This window comes from Lissotriton vulgaris, chromosome 3_1 (genome assembly GCF_964263255.1).
Source record: "Lissotriton vulgaris chromosome 3_1, aLisVul1.2, whole genome shotgun sequence".
In the NCBI taxonomy this organism is placed as follows: Eukaryota; Metazoa; Chordata; class Amphibia; order Caudata; family Salamandridae; genus Lissotriton; species Lissotriton vulgaris.
Window position 1 is genome coordinate 1,351,069,096 of NC_141689.1, and position 21,344 is coordinate 1,351,090,439.

At 46.8% G+C, this 21,344-nt stretch overlaps 1 protein-coding gene and 1 long non-coding RNA gene across 4 annotated transcripts in view; both read right to left on the bottom strand.

Moving 5' to 3' along the window:
- The window catches only part of LOC147727877 (tyrosine-protein phosphatase non-receptor type 9-like), a 1,887,882-nt gene that overhangs the window by 570,133 nt on the left and 1,296,405 nt on the right, over positions 1-21,344 (bottom strand). The gene's annotated exons all lie outside the window — the stretch shown is intronic.
- On the bottom strand, positions 2,201-20,010 carry LOC147727879 (uncharacterized). Its single transcript, XR_015309350.1, has 3 exons — positions 19,296-20,010; positions 10,943-12,847; positions 2,201-2,865 (listed from the first exon to the last, which is right to left on the bottom strand). It is a non-coding gene; the product is annotated as an uncharacterized LOC147727879 (long non-coding RNA).

Genomic DNA, 21,344 nt, shown 5'->3' on the forward strand with positions numbered 1-21,344 from the left:
TCGGAGTTCAATATTGAACCATGGCTCCCCCCTTGTTTCTATTTTCTTTTGGCATCCGGGGATGACTGGAAATTTTTTGATAAGAGCTTGGCCCAAGTGTTCCCAGTTTTTTAGAATGTCTTTTTACTCTGTCCCTGTTTGGTTCATGTAATGCCTGATTGTGTCCATTATTAGCTTTGTGTCTGATCCTCGCCACTTCAATCTCCTGAGATTATACTTTTCTGGATATTGTAACAAGGACTTTAATTTTTATACCTGTGCCAATTTGATATTGATTTTCATGAACATAATAGCACTGTCCTACCTGTCGCAAGAAAGCTATCCTGGCTAACCAGCTACCTTTATTCTGCTGCTTCGCGGACTACAGCGCAGCCTTCGACAGAGTCAATCGAGGGACGCTGTGGAACAAATTAAATTCCTGGGGAATACCATCTCCTCTTCTCTCAGCCTTGATATCCTTGCTCCACAAAACCTGGGTTAGGATCAAAACTAGCGCACAAACATTATCTAAAAAAATTGCAACTGAAAACGGCCTAAAACAAGGCTGTGTACTTGCCCCGTTACTATTCAACCTCTACACCGCTGACTTACCAAAGGAACTGGCAGGCGCAGCCCTGGCTGCCCCAAAACTGGGCGGGCTGCGTCTACAGACAATGCAATATGCCAACGACATCCTCATCATGGACCACACGAAAAACGGATTGCAAAGATCGCTCACTGCTCTCAATAAATATAATACAAAGAACCATCTTATGATGAACGAATCCAAAACCAAAATTTTGATCTTTGGGAGCTACAAAAAAAAGAAAAATCTTACTTGGAGTGCAGGGGGATCACAAATAGCGACCTGCACCAGCTACAACTACTTAGGAGTTTGGTTCAACCCCAGGGCAAACCAAGCAGCCCACCTTAGACACTTAAGGCCTAAGGGTATGGGAATCATTCACAGCCTGAGGCGCTTGAATCGTCAATTGCACAGCCCTTCAGCCGAACCAATCCTAAGGGTGATACGGGCCAAACTACTACCTGCAGTGACCTATAGCCACTTGGCCTTTCCCGGGCAATGGACGCATTTCTGGGAAACTTACAAATAAAAGCTTATAAGAAAATCTTCTCCGTCCCGCAGCACGCGAGGAAGTCGAGGATGAGACTCGAGCTGGGACTGACATGTGCAAACCTTCACTGCCTAGGAGACCTAATCAAGTTCTACATACACACCCTACGAGCACCAGGACAATCTCTGAAAGAGCAAATACAAGCTGCGTTCAAGGACGAACACTCCCTTTGGCATAAACAGTTGCACCTCGCCATTTCCACACTAAAGATTGAACAAACCTCTCTCACTAACCCAACTATCCCCCTGTCAATGTGGAAAAAAACAACAACAAAACAAATCATCTCAGTTTCATTTCAGACAGACGTTGCCGGGCTATCTAAAAACAAACTTTTCACCGCTTTGAATGAATCATATATAAAGGGGAAACCTCAGCTATACTTTAACTACTCCCTCAATCCCCAGACTCGCAACAAAATATTATACATGAGGCTGCTAGCCCTACCAATCTTTGACTTTAACCCACAGTGGGCTTGGTGGAATGAGCAGCCCATTTGCAGGCTTTGCAATTACATACACGAGTCCTGGCTCCACCTGCTTTGCTGCTGCCCATTCTTTGCTACCGACCGACGCCGCCTACTGATCCCTGTCTTTCGGGAACAATCACTGAGACACTGTAGGGAAGCCTCGACTTTGTGTTTTAGCAACAATTCAGCCCAGGCCTTAGCAAGAGCTGGGAAGTTTGTTAATATTATTTTAACCGCACTGCATAATGCTTAGCATCAAGAACTTGATCATGATTTTATACTTTTTTAAAAAATGTTATTCTATCAACAATTGCTATGTTTGTACATTACGGTTTTTATTAACTGTATAATAATAAAGTAAAAGATTTTCATGATGTGCGGGAAATGGTCGCTTTCTGGGTGTGGGCAAACTTGAAATGAATCTATTATTGGAATGAGGTTATTGCTGGTCATGGTGAAGTTTATGGTTGACTGACTTTTTCTGCTCAAGTGCGTGGTGGCTGCTGGTCTATCTCCGGTTACGTTGCCGTTAAGGATGGTCAGGCCCTGGGCATCCAGCTCGCGAATTATAGTTTGGTTTCCCTGACCTTCCTGCCTCTTCTTTTTTTTCTGTTTTTTTTATATGAGGTTGCTATTAAAGTCTCCAGAGGTAATCAGATAGCTTTGTTCGTGAGTTCTTTGCAGTCCCTTTATCAGATTCATTAGTGTTAGGGATTTTTCCATCTGCGTCTTTTTTTCCGGATGGATATAGACATTAATTAATATTAGTTGCCAACTTGAAGTATTGGAGTGAAGCTTACCAGTAAGTTTTAAGACCTGCAACCAATTTTCTCTGGCATCTAGTTCTTCTGTTAGCCAGCCATTTTTTATTGTTGCATACGTTGAAAGTCCTCCTCTAGGATGCCCGAAGTTTGAGAATTTTTCTGCGAGAATATGATGTTCTATATATCCCGGAATTGGAACGGGTTTCATGTTCCATGTTTCTTGAAGCAAGATGAGATCTTGTTTTTGCAAGAAGGACAGGGTTTCATGGTCTTGGCCCATTTATTTGAAGCCGTGGACGTTCCATGAACAAATCTTGATAAATTCAAAACCAGAAACTCCTGAGTCGCAGTTGTTCCTAATGACATTCTTGAATTCCTTCTCGTTGTTCCAGCCTGGATTCACCCGCATGGTGTCATTTGTCAATCGATTTTCATCAGGTATGTTTTTTGCTCAGGTCAAATGGGACCCAGGACTAGTCCAAGCTATTATTTGTCTGATGTTCAGAATTTGATGGACTTGCTGTAGGAAGGTACATCCTGACTATGGTTGCCCCCAACTTTTTGCCCTGTGTTTTAGCTGGTTTTGGACATAGTCGACCTGGGACCCTGCCAATCAGGACCCCAGGCCTACTGCTCTCTCTTTAAAATGGATTCCATGTACCCTAGGTACATTTCCAATTGGTACTGGGCCACCTTATCAGACCCTGTAACTCAGGGCATAGGTGTACCCAGGGCCGCCAGGGGCTGCAGCATGTATTATGCCACCCCTGGCTGGCCTCCTAAATTTGACACAACTGGCTGCATGACAGCTGGGGCGAAGTCGTGTAATCACACTTTGCTTTAGATATAGTAGCCCTATATCTAACCATACGATGGACACTCGAGTTCCTATCAGTCACTCCTATGGCAGGCCTTGACAATCCTGAAGGCAGAGTGCATGGGCTCGTGTGAACTAGGCTCTGGCCCGAGCCGAGCCCGGTTGCAGCTTGCGGAATCAAGACCCAATGGCTGTTCCATGATAACGCGTACCACATCGGTAACTTCGGTGTCGCGTTATCAAGACATGTCGAGTAAGGTGTCATACGAATCGGGATGCTGCCCTCTCACCAACTCTGGCGACGAGGTTAGCATTCCGCCCTTCTAGAGGGACACGACATGTACGTAACTGTGAACCCCGGTTAAAGTTAACGAAAGCCTCAGCTCCACAAAATGGATGCTGCCACCACAGACACGAGTCTGACCTCCTGCTGCTGGGAGTCCTTCCAGCGAGGAGCACTTGGACAAAGGGTTTCCTGTCAAGGGCGGTGTTCGCACCGTCCCAGACAGGGTTTGTGTATTCTGGGTAGGTAGGACTTTTGCGAGAAGGTGACTGCGGAGTGGCACCCCGGTGCTCACTACGCATCTGCCGGTTAGAACCAGTTCCAGGGGCGACAGCCCTGGCCTGGGGAAAGTCCGGCAGGGGAGAGGGGTGTAACTACCCCCCTTCCTGGTCCCACCCTTAGGGCAGGACCTAGTCATGTACCCACCCCTTTCTTTAGGATAAAGGCCGGAGCGGGGACCCTTCCAAATTAGATCATCTTTGAATCAAGAATACTTTCTACGAAAGGACTTCAAGACTCTTCTCAAGATTTCTCCCTTGTGGCTAAGGAGTAGTCACCCTGCATCAGCGGGCACCATCTAAGAACTCTGCGGTTTGCTGTAAGTCCTTCCTCAAGGAATCCGACGGCCCAGCTCGACGAGAACCGGCTTCCCTGGCACCTCTGACCTCTACCCACGTCATCAGCTCAGCTGTGATCTGTGGGTGCGACGAGACCTCGAGGGACCGGCCATCATCAGAACCTGCACGCTCTTAAAAACCAGCACGACCATCGAGGTAACTCTCTGGTGAGTGCTCTGGGGTCCGAGAAGCCCCGACCCTGAGCCGCTCCAGCACCGAAGTGCAGTCTCCCAGCATCTCCACGATCTGCGTGGGGCCCTTCTGCTCGCTGCTCAGCACGTTGTCTGGTCACTAGCCGCTGGCTCGTGTCCTTCTGTGACGACATCCGAAAATCAACACTGCCGGTCTGGTTGCTCCAGACTGGCCCTTGCTTCCATCTTTTCGAGAAGCACTCCGGACCCTCCTGGTCCACTCAAGACGCCGACAGCGACATCCGTCGTGGGACAGCTCGCACCTCCACCGTGGTCGCCGACAACGCCTCCTGGTCCGTGAGACTGCAGAGCCTAGCGTCGCCCACTCACCTGGTCGAGGTGACGGCCAACTGGTGCCTTCCTGGTACCCTCTGACTACTGGCTAGTAGTACGAACTTGGTCCCCTCTGCTTTCAGGTTTCATCAATCCCCGATCCAGGCTTGGATCTCTACGAACTATTCATCACTGGTCGCCGGCCAGCAACTCCTTTTCTTCCGGCTCCTGGCTCGTCAGCGAAGACCCCGACACCTGTAAGACTTGCAGCCGCAGCCCTCGTGGCTAGGTAACTCGGCATTTCGGTGCCTGCATAGCCTCCTTACTCTAGGGTCCCGAGTCCCTCGCTTCCGACTTGCCTTAACCTTCCGTGTCCCCGGACACTTGTTTTAAACTGTGCACTTGAAGTATTTACTAAAGAGATTTGGTTTGTGCTAAGTACCCTGTCCTCATAAAGAGTACAGGGCTGTTGTGATTCTTAATAAATATACTGTTTATTTTCATAACACTTGTGTGGTGTCCTTTCACTGGGTGTTCAAGGGGTACATGTGTGGTAAACAGCTGGCTTAACGCGCCCTCTCGAGTCTTTAGCCTTAGACTGCTCGTATCCACGCTACTAGGATAGCTGGTCTATAGGTTGACTTACAACCAAACACCATAAGGGTCGTTGGAACGATACATAGCGGTCGCTAGAATAGCGAACGTTGCATATCGGGCCAACTTCTCACATTGGTGAGCAGCGGTTGGGATTTGAGCTTGCTGTTGTTTTACCACACGTATCCTAAGAATATCTTGTTGAAAGATCGCATAAGTACTGTTAGTACATATAACTAAAGCTTAGAATACTCTGAGTTCTACTGAACCAGCTGTTGCAGCTCCTCAAGGCTTAGCACACCTTGGCTGCAACTCTTAGCAAGGGAACAGTAGGTAAACACGTAGTGTAGGTAGGTGCATCACTTACACCACACTAGAAACAGTATGTCGGACAAAGAAGGAAACTCTGAGTCTCCCCTTGTGTCAGTTGACCCTCCACAGGTCATCCCTTCAAGATATACTGTGCTGAGCTTCAAGGAGTTAAGACAGGTGTGTCACTCCCGGAAGATCAAGCAGGGGTCTAACCCCACCACGTCCTTTCTGATTGGTCTCTTGGAGACTTATGATGCCAGAAAAGCTGAGACCCGTCTTAGCTCTTCTAATCCAGAAGGAGACATGCCTCCCCTCGAGGGAACCAGAGACGATCCTGACCTCATCCACCTCGCAACTGAGAACGAAGATGTGGAGGATGATGAGGATGTGGATCCCTCTGGGGATGAGGCAGATAAGGGACAGGTAGAAGTCGTTAGACTAAGCAGGTCCAACTTAAGCAAACATGATAGTGGTACTGGGGGACCCCCAGCGCTACTGTCAGGTCCGCTTAACATTGGGAATGGACGAGCCCGATCTCTGTCGAGAGACTCTGGCAGATCCCTTCAAACCAATGGCTCTCGCAACTCTTCGCAAAGAGGGATGACGTCCCCTCAGCGGAGAGTGTACGAAGCTAAGGAAAGGGCAGCTAATCTGAGGATCGAAAGGGAAGAACTTGCCCTGGCCAAAGAAAGGCTTGCCTTTGCGAGAGAGCAACAGTTAAGTGGGGTAGTCCCCACTGGTGGCAGCAATGTACCTAGCAATAGGGAAAAGAGTTTCGATACGAAACACCTTGGTAAGATAGTGCCCCCCTTTAAACAAGGGGACGACATCCACAAATGGATTACTGCTTTGGAGAGGGCCTGCACTGTGCAAGGTGTTCCCCAGAGTCAGTGGGCAGCTATCTTGTGGCTCTCCTTTGAAGGTAAAGGAAGAGATAAGCTCCTCACCACAAGGGTGGAGGATGCTAACAATTACCAAATCTTGAAGAATGTACTGGTTGATGGGTTTGGTTTAACCACTGAACAGTACAGGATGCTGTTCAGAGACACCCAGAAAACTCAGTCTCAAGATTGGACTGACTTTGTTGATTGTGCCACTAAGGCTTTTGAAGGCTGGCTACTGGGTAGTAAGGTTACTGATTTTAAAGGATTGTATAATCTAATTATGAGGGAGCAAATCTTAAATAATTGTCAGAACCAGCTATTACATCAGCACCTGGTAGACTCTGAGTTGACCTCTCCACAGGAATTGGGTAAGAGGGCAGACAAATGGGTCAGAACCAGGGTTAGGCCTAAAAACCAGGGTGGTGACCAGAAAAAGGAATCAACCAAGCCTCAAGAGAAGGGTGGGGATAAATCCACAGAGAAGACTTCCCAAGGGCCCCAAAACTCCAACAAGGGTGGTGGGTCCCAGAACACTCCTTCAGAACAGAAGAAACCTTATTGCCATACCTGTAAACAGGTGGGCCATTACAAAAGTGATGCCAAGTGCCCTAAAAATAGCAATAAGGAAAACATACCCCCAAGTAACACTCCCAGACCTCCTGTTACCACTAGTGGTAATCCCCCAGGTGGTGGGAGTGCCCCCAAGAATGTGGTGGGCATTACTTTGGGAAATCAGGAGGACTATGGCCTAGCCAGGTTCCCTGACCACACTCTTGTCTGTGAGACTGGCATGGGGTTTGCCAACTTCACTACTGGACCCCACATTTTGGGAAAGTATAGACAAGAAGTTTTAGTGAATGGTCAGAAAGTTGAGGCATTCAGAGACACAGGGGCCAGCCTCACCATGGTGAGTGACCATCTGGTCCCCTCTGCTCAACTGACCCCTGGTTTTACTTATCAGGTGACAGACATTCATGGAGTGAAGAGAAGGCATCCCATGGCAGTAGTCAAGCTCAGCTGGGGTAATGTCACAGGGCCCATGAGAGTGGCAGTGACAGATAACCTACCTGTAGATTGCTTACTGGGGAATGACCTGGAACTCTCAGCATGGGCTGAGGTGGAGCAAGAAACTCACTCCAGAATGATAGGCCTATCCAGACAGGTTAGTGGGGCAGTAATAGCTACAGCCCCAGTCCAAGCACCATTCCTCCCTGAAAAGGTTGGAAGGGCAGTGGTAGCCACTGCCCAGGCTCAGACAGACTTTCCAGAACAGGATAGGAGGGCTGTGACAGTCACAGCCCAAACACAGACTGAGTGCCCTCCTGAAAAGGTTGGCAAGGTTGAAATGGTCTCAGCCTCTACTCAGACAGATAGTGAGGTTGTGAAGCCTGAAACAATGGATCACTCCACTCAAACCGAGAGCATTGAGGAGGAAGAAGAGTCTTCCCCCTCCCAGACACTAGGTGAGAGCCAGCCTCCTCAGGGAACTGACTCTACCCCTGTTGAAGGAACTGCCCCAGAGGTAGTCAGGCCTAGCCTGGCAGTGCCCCTGATGGCAGGGGACCCTTCCCAGGTGGGACCCAGTCTGGAGCAGGTAACCTGCACCTCTCTACCCTGCCTCAGTCAGCCCAGGGCTGAAGAGACCAGGGAGGCCAGTGGTGGACCCAAAAGGGCCCCCTGTCCAAAAGAACCCCTTAATCAGCAGATTAGGATCACTGAAGCTGGTAAACCTAGCCAAGTGAAAATAGAACAGACTCCTGAGGGATCCCCCTTAAAAGTAGTTAGGGAACTCCCACAGCTGGACACTGTTGGGCACAGCCAAACATGGGGCCTAAAAACCCCAGACCTGACCTGTCCCTCCAGTAAGCCAAACAGAGGGACTCAGCCTCCAGCTTTAGGTAGCCAGAGGCTGACCCTGAGAGCTCAGTGCATCTCAGCTAAAGAAAGGAAGGCACACATGATGAATGGTGATTGGAGGAAGTTGAGCCCAAAGGTAGAGGAGCCTCACTTCAGTACTCCATCCCAGCATCAGCCTTCTTCTTTCCCAAGACACACCAGAGACAGAGATTCCCTATGGTGGAGACCCTCAGATACCCTTAGGGTGAGGGGTTGCCTAGTGGACCATGACACAGGGGGAAACCAAGCCAGAGCTGGTCCTTCCTTATATGGCCACTTAGGTAATAGAGGCTTACCTGGACAAGGATAGCCTTATCTCCTTTCGTTTGGGGGGGGGTTGTGTAGGAAGGTACATCCTGACTATGGTTGCCCCCAACTTTTTGCCCTGTGTTTTAGCTGGTTTTGGACATAGTCGACCTGGGACCCTGCCAATCAGGACCCCAGGCCTACTGCTCTCTCTTTAAAATGGATTCCATGTACCCTAGGTACATTTCCAATTGGTACTGGGCCACCTTATCAGACCCTGTAACTCAGGGCATAGGTGTACCCAGGGCCGCCAGGGGCTGCAGCATGTATTATGCCACCCCTGGCTGGCCTCCTAAATTTGACACAACTGGCTGCATGACAGCTGGGGCGAAGTCGTGTAATCACACTTTGCTTTAGATATAGTAGCCCTATATCTAACCATACGATGGACACTCGAGTTCCTATCAGTCACTCCTATGGCAGGCCTTGACAATCCTGAAGGCAGAGTGCATGGGCTCGTGTGAACTAGGCTCTGGCCCGAGCCGAGCCCGGTTGCAGCTTGCGGAATCAAGACCCAATGGCTGTTCCATGATAACGCGTACCACATCGGTAACTTCGGTGTCGCGTTATCAAGACATGTCGAGTAAGGTGTCATACGAATCGGGATGCTGCCCTCTCACCAACTCTGGCGACGAGGTTAGCATTCCGCCCTTCTAGAGGGACACGACATGTACGTAACTGTGAACCCCGGTTAAAGTTAACGAAAGCCTCAGCTCCACAAAATGGATGCTGCCACCACAGACACGAGTCTGACCTCCTGCTGCTGGGAGTCCTTCCAGCGAGGAGCACTTGGACAAAGGGTTTCCTGTCAAGGGCGGTGTTCGCACCGTCCCAGACAGGGTTTGTGTATTCTGGGTAGGTAGGGCTTTTGCGAGAAGGTGACTGCGGAGTGGCACCCCGGTGCTCACTACGCATCTGCCGGTTAGAACCAGTTCCAGGGGCGACAGCCCTGGCCTGGGGAAAGTCCGGCAGGGGAGAGGGGTGTAACTACCCCCCTTCCTGGTCCCACCCTTAGGGCAGGACCTAGTCATGTACCCACCCCTTTCTTTAGGATAAAGGCCGGAGCGGGGACCCTTCCAAATTAGATCATCTTTGAATCAAGAATACTTTCTACGAAAGGACTTCAAGACTCTTCTCAAGATTTCTCCCTTGTGGCTAAGGAGTAGTCACCCTGCATCAGCGGGCACCATCTAAGAACTCTGCGGTTTGCTGTAAGTCCTTCCTCAAGGAATCCGACGGCCCAGCTCGACGAGAACCGGCTTCCCTGGCACCTCTGACCTCTACCCACGTCATCAGCTCAGCTGTGATCTGTGGGTGCGACGAGACCTCGAGGGACCGGCCATCATCAGAACCTGCACGCTCTTAAAAACCAGCACGACCATCGAGGTAACTCTCTGGTGAGTGCTCTGGGGTCCGAGAAGCCCCGACCCTGAGCCGCTCCAGCACCGAAGTGCAGTCTCCCAGCATCTCCACGATCTGCGTGGGGCCCTTCTGCTCGCTGCTCAGCACGTTGTCTGGTCACTAGCCGCTGGCTCGTGTCCTTCTGTGACGACATCCGAAAATCAACACTGCCGGTCTGGTTGCTCCAGACTGGCCCTTGCTTCCATCTTTTCGAGAAGCACTCCGGACCCTCCTGGTCCACTCAAGACGCCGACAGCGACATCCGTCGTGGGACAGCTCGCACCTCCACCGTGGTCGCCGACAACGCCTCCTGGTCCGTGAGACTGCAGAGCCTAGCGTCGCCCACTCACCTGGTCGAGGTGACGGCCAACTGGTGCCTTCCTGGTACCCTCTGACTACTGGCTAGTAGTACGAACTTGGTCCCCTCTGCTTTCAGGTTTCATCAATCCCCGATCCAGGCTTGGATCTCTACGAACTATTCATCACTGGTCGCCGGCCAGCAACTCCTTTTCTTCCGGCTCCTGGCTCGTCAGCGAAGACCCCGACGCCTGTAAGACTTGCAGCCGCAGCCCTCGTGGCTAGGTAACTCGGCATTTCGGTGCCTGCATAGCCTCCTTACTCTAGGGTCCCGAGTCCCTCGCTTCCGACTTGCCTTAACCTTCCGTGTCCCCGGACACTTGTTTTAAACTGTGCACTTGAAGTATTTACTAAAGAGATTTGGTTTGTGCTAAGTACCCTGTCCTCATAAAGAGTACAGGGCTGTTGTGATTCTTAATAAATATACTGTTTATTTTCATAACACTTGTGTGGTGTCCTTTCACTGGGTGTTCAAGGGGTACATGTGTGGTAAACAGCTGGCTTAACGCGCCCTCTCGAGTCTTTAGCCTTAGACTGCTCGTATCCACGCTACTAGGATAGCTGGTCTATAGGTTGACTTACAACCAAACACCATAAGGGTCGTTGGAACGATACATAGCGGTCGCTAGAATAGCGAACGTTGCATATCGGGCCAACTTCTCACACTTGCTATAACGTTGTCCTGTTTTAAATTAATTTGATCGAGGGGCGTGGTGTTCCGAGCACCTCGTAGACACATTTTTTGGCCCTTACCGATGGTATGTCCTGTATTTGGATTTGCAGTACTTTTTAAAAGGGGATATGGGTACTTTGGGGGTTTATGAAGCCTCAAAGTAATTCCCCAGGTTTCAAACGTTGTTCTGGTTCCATAGATCCTGTCCACTAGTTCCTTGGATATCCAAGTTGTCAAGAACTCTTCGATATCTGGGGCCGATGCTGTTTGCCGCAATTTTACGGCTAAAAGATCTTGTGATGTTATCCGCTTTTATTCCGGTATCTCTTTGAACAACGTTAGTAGGTTCCCTCGATTAAGGATATCTTGTCTTCCTTTAGTGGAGAATTCTGGAATAAAAGTCAGTTTTGATGTTGTGTCTGTAATGATGTTTTGGTGATTGGTGGTGTTTTGAAAATTGGCAATTTCATGTTTGGTTTGTTGCTGTGTTTGTGTGTCACATGTTTTAAGGCCAGTTTGAATTTCTTGGCCAAGCAGTTTGTTAGAACCTTCTTCTTGGGATATGGCCATGAAGTGTTCCTCTTTTACTTCCCGCTCACGGTTCCGCAAGTTTTTAAATATTGGTAGCCGTGAAGTCTTGATTTTTTAGCTCTGAGAGGTGAAGCCTACAAGTACGGCCTATTCTGTTTATTGTGACAGTTATCGGGATTTGAGCGCTTTGTTCCTTGATTTTTGTCTTGTCATTAGCCTGTTCACCTGTTTCTTCCCTGTGTTCTGGTTTAGTCGGTATCTGCTCCAGCTCTTTCATGCTGGTTAGTTGTGCCCCCTTAGCTGGACTTGGGCCTCTAAGGTCTAGGGGTGCCTTTACCGACGGGGCCCGTGAGGTTTTAGCTTCCCCTTCTCCGTTATTTATCGGTTTATTTGGGGCTGGTCTCTGCTTTTCCGGTCCAGGCTTTTGTGCCGCTTCGTTGGCCGTTTGATGGTTCGTGATTGTGTGATCTTCCTGGCACATGTTGTATTGTGCACCGGGAGTTTGAGAGCGAGGGAGCACTTGGGATTTATTTGATTTGTTGAGGTCGACCTGGTTGTTTGATGAGACTGACTTTGCAGTTGAAGTATCTAACAAAGCGTCTTTTTGTGACCTGTTTTTTTATTAGTTGTTTGGTTAGTGAAAATTGAGATTTTCCCAGGACCATTAACTATTTGATTATTGTGCTTTAGCCTAGCCTTCCTGGCGCGTTTTAGTTGCCTTTTTGTGGGTTTTCCGATTGGAGTTGGATTGAAAGTAGTCTGTATTGCCTCTGCTTGGATGTCTCTGAGATCCAACTTATCCACTGTTTCCTCTTTCTCTAATTCCTCTTGGTTTATACCGCTTGTCACTTTTATTATTTTTGTTGCCTTTGGGGACTATTCTTTGCCCTTATTCTTATCATTCTTTTGCGTGTCAACTGTTGGTTGAATCTTTTGTGATGGTTGTACTGCCCCTAGTATGTCTGTTAGTATTTCGTGGAGTTTTGCCAATTTGTCGATTATATTACTGCAACCACAGTCAAGCTGCTGATGAGGATTGCTTATGTGTGGCTCTATGCTACCCCTGCTTTTAAGGAGAGTCGTGATTAGGTCCAATTTGATGTTTATGCCTGAAATGTGTTCTGCAATTAGTTTGATGAGGTCTATCTGCACCTCCATTTTGTCTGATTGAAAATTCAGTACCCTTATTGCTTGCTCCAAAATGACTAACAGGGATTTACTCCATGGGGCTATTGATATCTCTTGGGAGGACTTTCCTGATGACCCTGTCCCTAGTTCAATCCGGCTTACTGAGGAGATTGTTATTGGGAATGACAGAATTGTCTGCTTTGTTTTTATTGAAAAGCTTCCATCATTTGATTCTCTCACTTGGAGGATGGGCAAGATGGCCGCCACAACGCTGTAGGGAGCAGTCGCACTCTGCTCTCTCTCCTGCCACATAGTATCATGTGGACAGAGCGAAGAAGATGAAGTGTGAAGAAAATGTTCTTGCTGGAAGGCTGGTTGACACAGTACAAGTCTGACGGAGGTAGAGGGAAAAGCCGCCTCGCATTATTAGCTGTGGCAATCACACAGAAGTGGAAAAAGTGGATCAACGGAGTCCTGCAGCAAAGTCTAATGATGTCCAATCGTAACAAGGAGAAGCAGAACGGGCCGAGCAAGGGGGCGCCAGTAGCTTCAGCCACGGGCGCTATACCGAAAACGGCTGCCCCAGGCAAAAAGCAGACGCCGGCTCCAGGGATCGTGATATCTAAAGCTCAACAAAGGAAGAATGAGCTCGCTGGAAAGAAGGGACAAGCGGCGGATGGCGAGATGGATACGGAGATTCTAACTCAACAGAAGGAGACGCCGTCAGCTAAAGCGGCGATTGCCAGGGAGAAGGAGAAACATAGAGCGCACAGAATAAACCCACTCCCCCTCCCCTCCAAAGACGCGACGGGTATGAGGCAGCCTACCTTGACGGAATCCTTCTCTGCCAAAACAGGCCAACAGCAACAGCAAACAGAGAACGAAGCAACCAGCGCTGAGCTCCACACTCCGAACGCGGAAGCGAAAGACGTCCTCGAGGACGCTAGCGGAACGGTTGCTGGGCAACCAGCGAAGCCCTCACAGTCTCACACGCATCAAGCGGGAACTGCCGGCATGGAAGGAAAAGAAGCAGTGGTGATTACGGTGAGCAGTGGAGAGTGTGGCGATGTGAATGGGGAGCTGGGGGCGCTTGAAAAGAGGAACAATATTCAGATGATGGATGCCTTACTTTCAGTTGAGGCTGGATTAAACGCGGAACTGAAAAGCAATGGCAAAGCTAATTGGGGCAGTTCTACGAGTCTGGACTCACAGCAGCAGGCTAAGTGCAGAGGTGCTAGAGGGGGGTCCCCAGAGTTTTACTCTGTTAATGAAGGGTCAGACTCAACAGACTTGAGTGAGCAGGAGGGGGGCAGCACTACTGAGGTCACTACATCCGGCTTAGATTCAGACATCTCTGGACACTCAAGGGATAAAAATAGCCAAAGAAAAAAGAAGTCAGGAGTAAGAAGAAGAAGCGGAGAAAGCAATAAAAACAAAAAACTGTCCTGGGACTATTCAGCGACCTCTGGGATATACCAAGAGTCTGGGGACGGAATTGGGGTTGGTAGTACACCCCAGAACATAACTATGGAAATGATGTTCAGTACCCTAAAACAAATACAGGTAGAGGCCAGGGTGGAAAGTCGGAGGGCAAGGAGGGATACAAAGAAAATACAGGCATCAATTAGGAAACTGAACAGGAAGTATGAGGTGGTGGAAGAGAGGGTGTCAGAAGTGGAACAGAGGACAGGAAGAATGGAGGACGAGATGACAGACTGGCAGGACTTTAAAAATGAACAAGGGAAGAAAATTGAAGATCTCCAATGGAAGATAGAAGATTTTGAAAACCGGCAAAGACGGAATAACGTAAGGCTACTTGGAATTGAGGAAGGTTTGGAGGGGCAAGACCCCAGGGGCTATGTCATCAAACTATTGAAAGGAGCTTTTCCGGACTCCCAGTGGCAGTGGGAATCGGAAATCCAAAGAGCGCACAGATTCCCACTAATATTGAAGAAAAATCATAGAGCCCAGCAGAGTGCATTGCCAAGAGCAATGCTTGTGTTCGTAGGAAACTTTCTTGCAAGACAGGAGATCATGGACAGAGCAAGACCAGATGCTAAGAAGACTTTTGATAATGTTACATTCTTTGCCAGACCTGACTTCTGTCATGTGACAGTCGAAAGAAGATGGAGGCTACGACAGATGATTTCCCCCTTGCAAAATGTGGGTGCAGAGGCATATTTACTCTACCCAGCAAGGCTAAAGGTTGTTAATAAAGGGCAGATTAGGGTATTCACGTCAGAGATTAAAGCAGGAGAATACTTGGCTGAGCTCACGGAGCAGAGGGGGGGAAAGAAATAACAAAGAGAGAAATACACTGAAAACATCATAGAACATGATACTATTATACTACAGGTAACATGTAGGGGTAACAGGGAAGGGCAGGAGAGAGAGGCAATCCTACAGCTGAAGAGGCCACACATAGGTCAGGATTGACCTATTTGCCCGTAAAAGGGGGGGAGGGAGTCAGGGGGAGGGGGGAGAGCTGGGGGGGGTGAGGGGGGGGGCAGGAAGAGGTTGACATATGGTTAAATACAACACGCAATAAGGAAACAAAGGAATACAACACATTTGAGGAAAGAGTACTGCAGGCTAAAGTTCATGAGAATAAAAAGTGGTGTCAAGTGATGGAAAAATATAAGATATGTCGATGGCTTTGAGGATCGCCTCTATAAATATATGTGGCCTCAATAATGGAGGGAAAAGGCAGAGAGTAGCAGCAATGCTAAGAATGCTAAAATTAGATATAATATGTCTCCAAGAGACACATATTGAAGGAAATAATAAATTTTTACTGGAGCAAATGGGTTTTGAGGTGTTAGCTTTTACCAGACAAGATACCAAAACTAAGGGAGTAGCTATATTAGCTAAGAAAGGGGTCTGTAAAATAAAAAGAAAAAAAGAAGATCAGAACGGGAGATGGGTTATAGTTGAGGGTGAAACTAGTGCAGGATGCTGTACACTAGTGTCGATATATGGGTCTACAGAAGATGACCCTGAGGTTATTGAATATTTGGATCACGAATTGTCTCTTTGGCCAGAGCCAATTATTTGTTGTGGGGATTTGAATATAAATGGGTTGAACGGTTTGGGTAGGTCGGGTATGTCGGGTGGTGGGGCGTACGGGGGGAGGAAGAAGAAGGTGTGTAAGGCTGTATGTGATTTTATGAGACATAATGCGTTGATCGATCTATGGGCACAGAGCCACCCACCAGGTACGGGTAGTACATACTACTCAGCACCTCATCGTCTGGTTGTCAGATTAGATTATTTTCTGATTTCTAGCACATTAGTAGATGGTAGCCAATTAGAAAGACTGCCTAGGATGTTATCAGATCATAACCCGCTGGTACTGACGTTACCAAATAAGATGGCAGAAGAGAGGAAGAGCTATAACTGGACTTTTGAGAGAGGACTTCTGAAAGATGAGGGATATGTGAAAAGAATGGCAGCTTGGATTAAACAATTTTGGGAAACTAATAGAGGGACAGCAACCCCTGCTATGGTCTGGGATGCTTTTAAAGCAGGTATTAGGGGGGAAACTCTTTGCTTTACGTTGCAACGAACTAAAAAAGAGAGAGAGGAAATGGAAACAAGGATAAGGGAATTAAAAGATCTAGAAGACTCTCTAATATCAGCAATCAACATGCAGGAACCGTTGGAAGATTTATTGCTAAATATAGAGTTGAAAAAGGCAGAGGCAGGTGAAAGTGTAGCAAGGAGGGCTGCGGCTAGGTATTTAGCCAAAAGAGAGGAGGGATATGAGTACAACGAGAGAATTGGGCATCTCCTTGCTATTAGAACTAGGCAGAAGGCAGCGGCAGGAGAGATTAAGGAAATTAAAAACGAGGTAGGAGTAGTGGTAAATAAAGTAATAGATATACAGGACGTGTTTAAGAGATTCTATACGAAACTTTATGAGCAGGATATAATTAGTACAAAACCCGAGATCGTAGAATACTTGAACAGGATAATGCACCCAGTACTGGAAGGGGATGAGAAGGAGAAATTGGATATGAGTTTTACAGTACAGGAGATCCAGGATGCTGTGAAAAGTCTACCCTGTGGGAAAGCTACTGGCCCAGACCAGATCCCGGCAGAATTTTATAAAATATTTTGGGAGGTATTAGGGAAAGATATGCACGAGATTTTTATTCAAGCACAGAGGGGAGAGTCAATACCACACTCATGGGCAGGGGCTGATATCATTGTTATTTTAAAGAAAGATAAACCACCTCTAGAACCTGGGTCATATCGTCCTATAACACTTATGAATGCGGATGCCAAAATATACACAAAATCACTTGCACTTAGGTTAAGTAAAGTTATAGAGCACTTAGTTAGCACTTCGCAACATGGTTTTATTCCAGGGAAGGGCACTACACAGCACACAAGGCAAATGATCACGATTCTGGACGCTATGGAGGTTGCAGGAGATCCGGTCGCGGCTATATTTCTGGATGCAGAGAAGGCCTTCGACAGGGTCTCTTGGGACTATTTATGGGAGGTAATGGAGCAATATGGAGTGGGTAGAGGGTACATCAGAGCAATACAGGCTGTCTACTCCAACCCTACGGCCAGAATAAGAATAAATAAAGGGTATACTGAGACTGTACAGATACAACGAGGGACGCGTCAGGGCTGTCCAGCATCACCACTACTATTTGCCCTATATATAGACCCCATTTTACGGAGACTGGAAGAAAATAATAGGATACCCCCAATTGTTCTGCATGAAAATAGATATAAGGTATTTGCGTACGCAGATGATGTGGCTGTCATCACCAACAAGCCAGATATAGCAATTCCAGAGATAGAAAGAGAAGCATCAAATTTTGGAGAACTTTCAGGATATAAAATCAATAAAGGGAAGACCCAGATAGTACAGAATAACCAGATGATATTCCAGGATAGTAGAGTTGTGAAGGAAGCAACGTACTTAGGAATAAAAGTGACGGCAGATCTGGATGCGTTGGTAGACCTTAACATTAGACCATTATTAAGTAAAGTCAAAGAGAACACAGAAAGAATGCATAGATTACATTTGACATTGATGGGAAGAATAAATGTAATCAAAATGATAACATTCCCCAAATTTTTATACCTATTTAGGGCAATTCCGCTATATTTTGATCATAGTTGGTTCAATAAGATAGAAGCTACGGTGAATGCATTTATTTGGGCACAGGGCAAAACCAGAAGAGCATATAGACATCTTACAGTATCAAGAGAAAGAGGTGGGTGGGGGGCGCCTGATTTTAGATTTTATTATTGGGCGGTAGCTTTGCAGTACTTTCAGGGATTAATTGGTGGTGGTAACTCCGAACAAGGAGGTAGGGCACAAGGGTTTTTTAATGTTTACACGGTGTTGTTAGGGGATGGGGCAATAAATGGATTCTTGAATACAGTTGATTTCACATATTTCAAGCACACAAGATTTAAAACTCTCAAAGCTGCATATAATATCTGGAGGACGATATCAAAGAAAATAGGGATAGGAAGATACAACAGGTACACACGGCTGTATAATAACAGATCCCTCCCGGGGGAGATATTTGGAGATACAGTAATGAAGGGGTGGGAGGATAAAGGGATCAAGAGAATTGGGGATTTATTGGATCAACAGGGCGGAATTATGCAGTTTCATGAGATACAAAACATTTTTGGGGTAGGGAATAATAGTTTCTTTAAATATCTTCAGGTTAGAAGCTACCTTGCAAATAAACAAGGTGGATCTTTGGGTTTTGGTTCATGCTGTATAATGGATTATATAGAGAACAGTGATCATTGCACAATTCGTTGTCTATATGCAGAATTGGGAAAGTATAAAAGTGATGATAGGGATAAATATGTGAGGAAGTGGGAGGGAAAAATTGGCTTAAAACCAGAGGGCTTTCAATTATCGCTTGATTTGGGCCGAACCACTTTATGCTCTTCAACCTTACAGTCACAGCACTACAAAACTTTGTACTCATTGTACTATACTCCGGCAAGGATTGCACAATGGGGAGGTACAACAGGAACTACGTGTTCTAGGTGTGACGCTAAGGATGCAGATATAATTAATGTATTCTCAAAATGCCCGCAATTGTACTCTTTAAAAAATGATATTGAAAAATTTATTGATGTTTCATTAGGCTATAAAGTCAAGCTGACAGATGAATTATTGTTGCTGGGGGTGGTGACAGGGGAAGATGTTATTCCTATTGAGTTTATGTTTATGGTAGCCGCGGTATTTCGTATTTGTGTTGCAACATTATGGCTTGATAAAGCACCACCAACGTTTCAAATGTGGATTGCTAGACTATTGGCTACATATAATATGGAGAAAGCAATATATGACAGGAAAGGGAAAAAAGGAAGATCTCTGGGCAAGAGGATTTGGGACCCAATTGAGAATTGGAAAAATAGACCGATAAGGTAGGGAGGGGAGGAGGTTAGGAAGGTTTATAAAGTATAAGATAGTAGCTGGAAGGATTCGGAAAGCTGGAGATTATTGTTAGTATTGTTTATTTGAATTTGGATGTTTACCTTTTCTTCTTTTTTTGTAGTGGGAAATGAAATATGTCAGTATTTGCGAACGTTTAATTGAATAATGCGTGTTGTAAATGTAACCGTGATTTTTGAAGAAAATAAAAAATTTTAAATATAAAAAAAAAAAAAAAAAAAAAAAAATGATTCTCTCACTTGGAGATCGACTCTGTTGAGCGAATTAAGGGGGGTGGAGGCTACCCCCCGCTCCGCCCGGTTCCCGTTCCGGAGTGATGCTGAGTGGAGGAAGTTTCCCTTGGATGGCTGTTTCTGGTGTGTCTTGTTTTAGCGTGTTGGTTTCCAAGATTTGGAGGAGGTTGGCATTGTTAGATAGAGAAAAAGAGCAAGACCAAGCTTCATCCGTGGGGGCTACCTGTTTGGCAGCGTTATGTAATTGATCTTCCCTGAGCTTGTTTTTGTTGCCTGAGTTTGATCTCCTACTGATTTCTTTATTTTGCCTTTCTAAGGGAGTATTCTGGTGTACTGTGCCGTAGTGATTAGCTGTCTTTTTTCTGAAATTACTGGAGTTGGTCCCTGTAGGGCTTTGTTCTCTTTTGAGCTTTGCTACTACCCAACTGAGTAACCGCAGTGGAAGTACAAATATCTTGCTGTGTAAATGTTCCTAAGTTTGCGTGACTTTTTTTGTCCTTATTTTTTGGAATTATTGGGCTTGGCAGACCTGACATTTCTTCCGTTGGAGCACAGATTGCTGCCATTGGGTCCTTTAAAAAAAAAAAAGTGTTTTTCGGTTTTACTGCCAATGTTAAAAAGTGTTGGTTCTGGCGTTGGTGCCGAAACAAGCCTCTCTCTCAGCCCGGGTGACTTCCCATCTTTTCCTGGTGAGATGGTTAGTACCATTAAAGAGGTATTTGCTGACACTACTTGGACAGATGTGGCACAGCGGCCAGAGCACAAGACTTCACAGCATATGACACACAGTTTGGGCTCACACTTTCATCCCCGAGTCCAGCAGCATCTCACCTTAGCAGCATGAGACTCTAGACATTACCTCACATATTTTCCGTACCCCAAGACTTTCAGATCAGTAAGAGTCAGTAGTTCGTCCTAGTAGGACGCAATTATGCGGTGTTACCTCTAAATTATCCACTTGGAAATACATACATAATTGATGCAAACTCCGTTCCTTTTGCTCAAATCCCTGGAGTGGGGGACAGAGTTATTCCAAACAGGAAACGGAGGGCATTCTTGATTCAAGAAGCACACATGGGAGTGGTTCTGAGGCACAAAGGGATTTTAACTTCCCTAATAGAATTACAACTAAAGTACTGGTGGCCGGGAATGAGCGTGCAAATTTATAACTTTGCAATGGATAGTCAAAACTGCAACAGAGATCGCAGTCATGAACCGGACCAGGGGACTGACAATAGCACAGTCAGTCCAGCCCAGACACCTCTGTTAGATAGCATTAGACTGTCTACACGCAGGCGCCCCTACGGACGAAGGCGACCACACAACTACTAAGACAAGATTCATTTGGATGTGGCCCCAGCGCTCGGCTGACGCCAGAACTGTTATAAAAGATTTGCGAGTCTTTATCGGTACATACGCAATCGGCACTCTACATTCTGACCAGGGTCCTGCGTTTAGCTCTCGGGCTTACAAGGAGGCCATGGCCAGCTTGGGCATTGCATTGCGGTACTCTAGTCCTTTCCATCCTGAGGGAAATGCAGTAGTGGAAAGAAAAAACCGTGACATAAAGCAATCTATACCAGCGAGGGTATTAGGTTCGGGTGATGGGTGGGCCAAACATCTAATAAGTGTCCAACGTAGTCTAAATAATCTGCCAAGAAATTCTCTGGGTGGAATCACTCCGTATGAACTTGTGTTTGGTACTAGAATGATAATCGAAGACCTTGATAGTCAAACTTCAGTGGTGGAACAAAAAACCTTTGATATCAAAGATCGTTTGGCTGTTTTACAGGACTTAAATGAAACAAGAAGAAGTCTGAGTAACACAAAGCTAAAGCCAACGGCCACTGAAGAAAAACCACCTGTTTCAGCAAGACCTGTCTGGATTCCAAAGATTGGGGATCTGGTCAGAGAAAAGATCGCGGTGAGGAAGGAATTTGGGGATTCTTACAGAAAAGCAGTACCTGTCTTAGCAATCAACGGAACAAGATCAGTAGTACTACCGCCCCTTGCTGGTAAAATGGAGAACAGAGTTGTATCAATCGACCTGGTAAA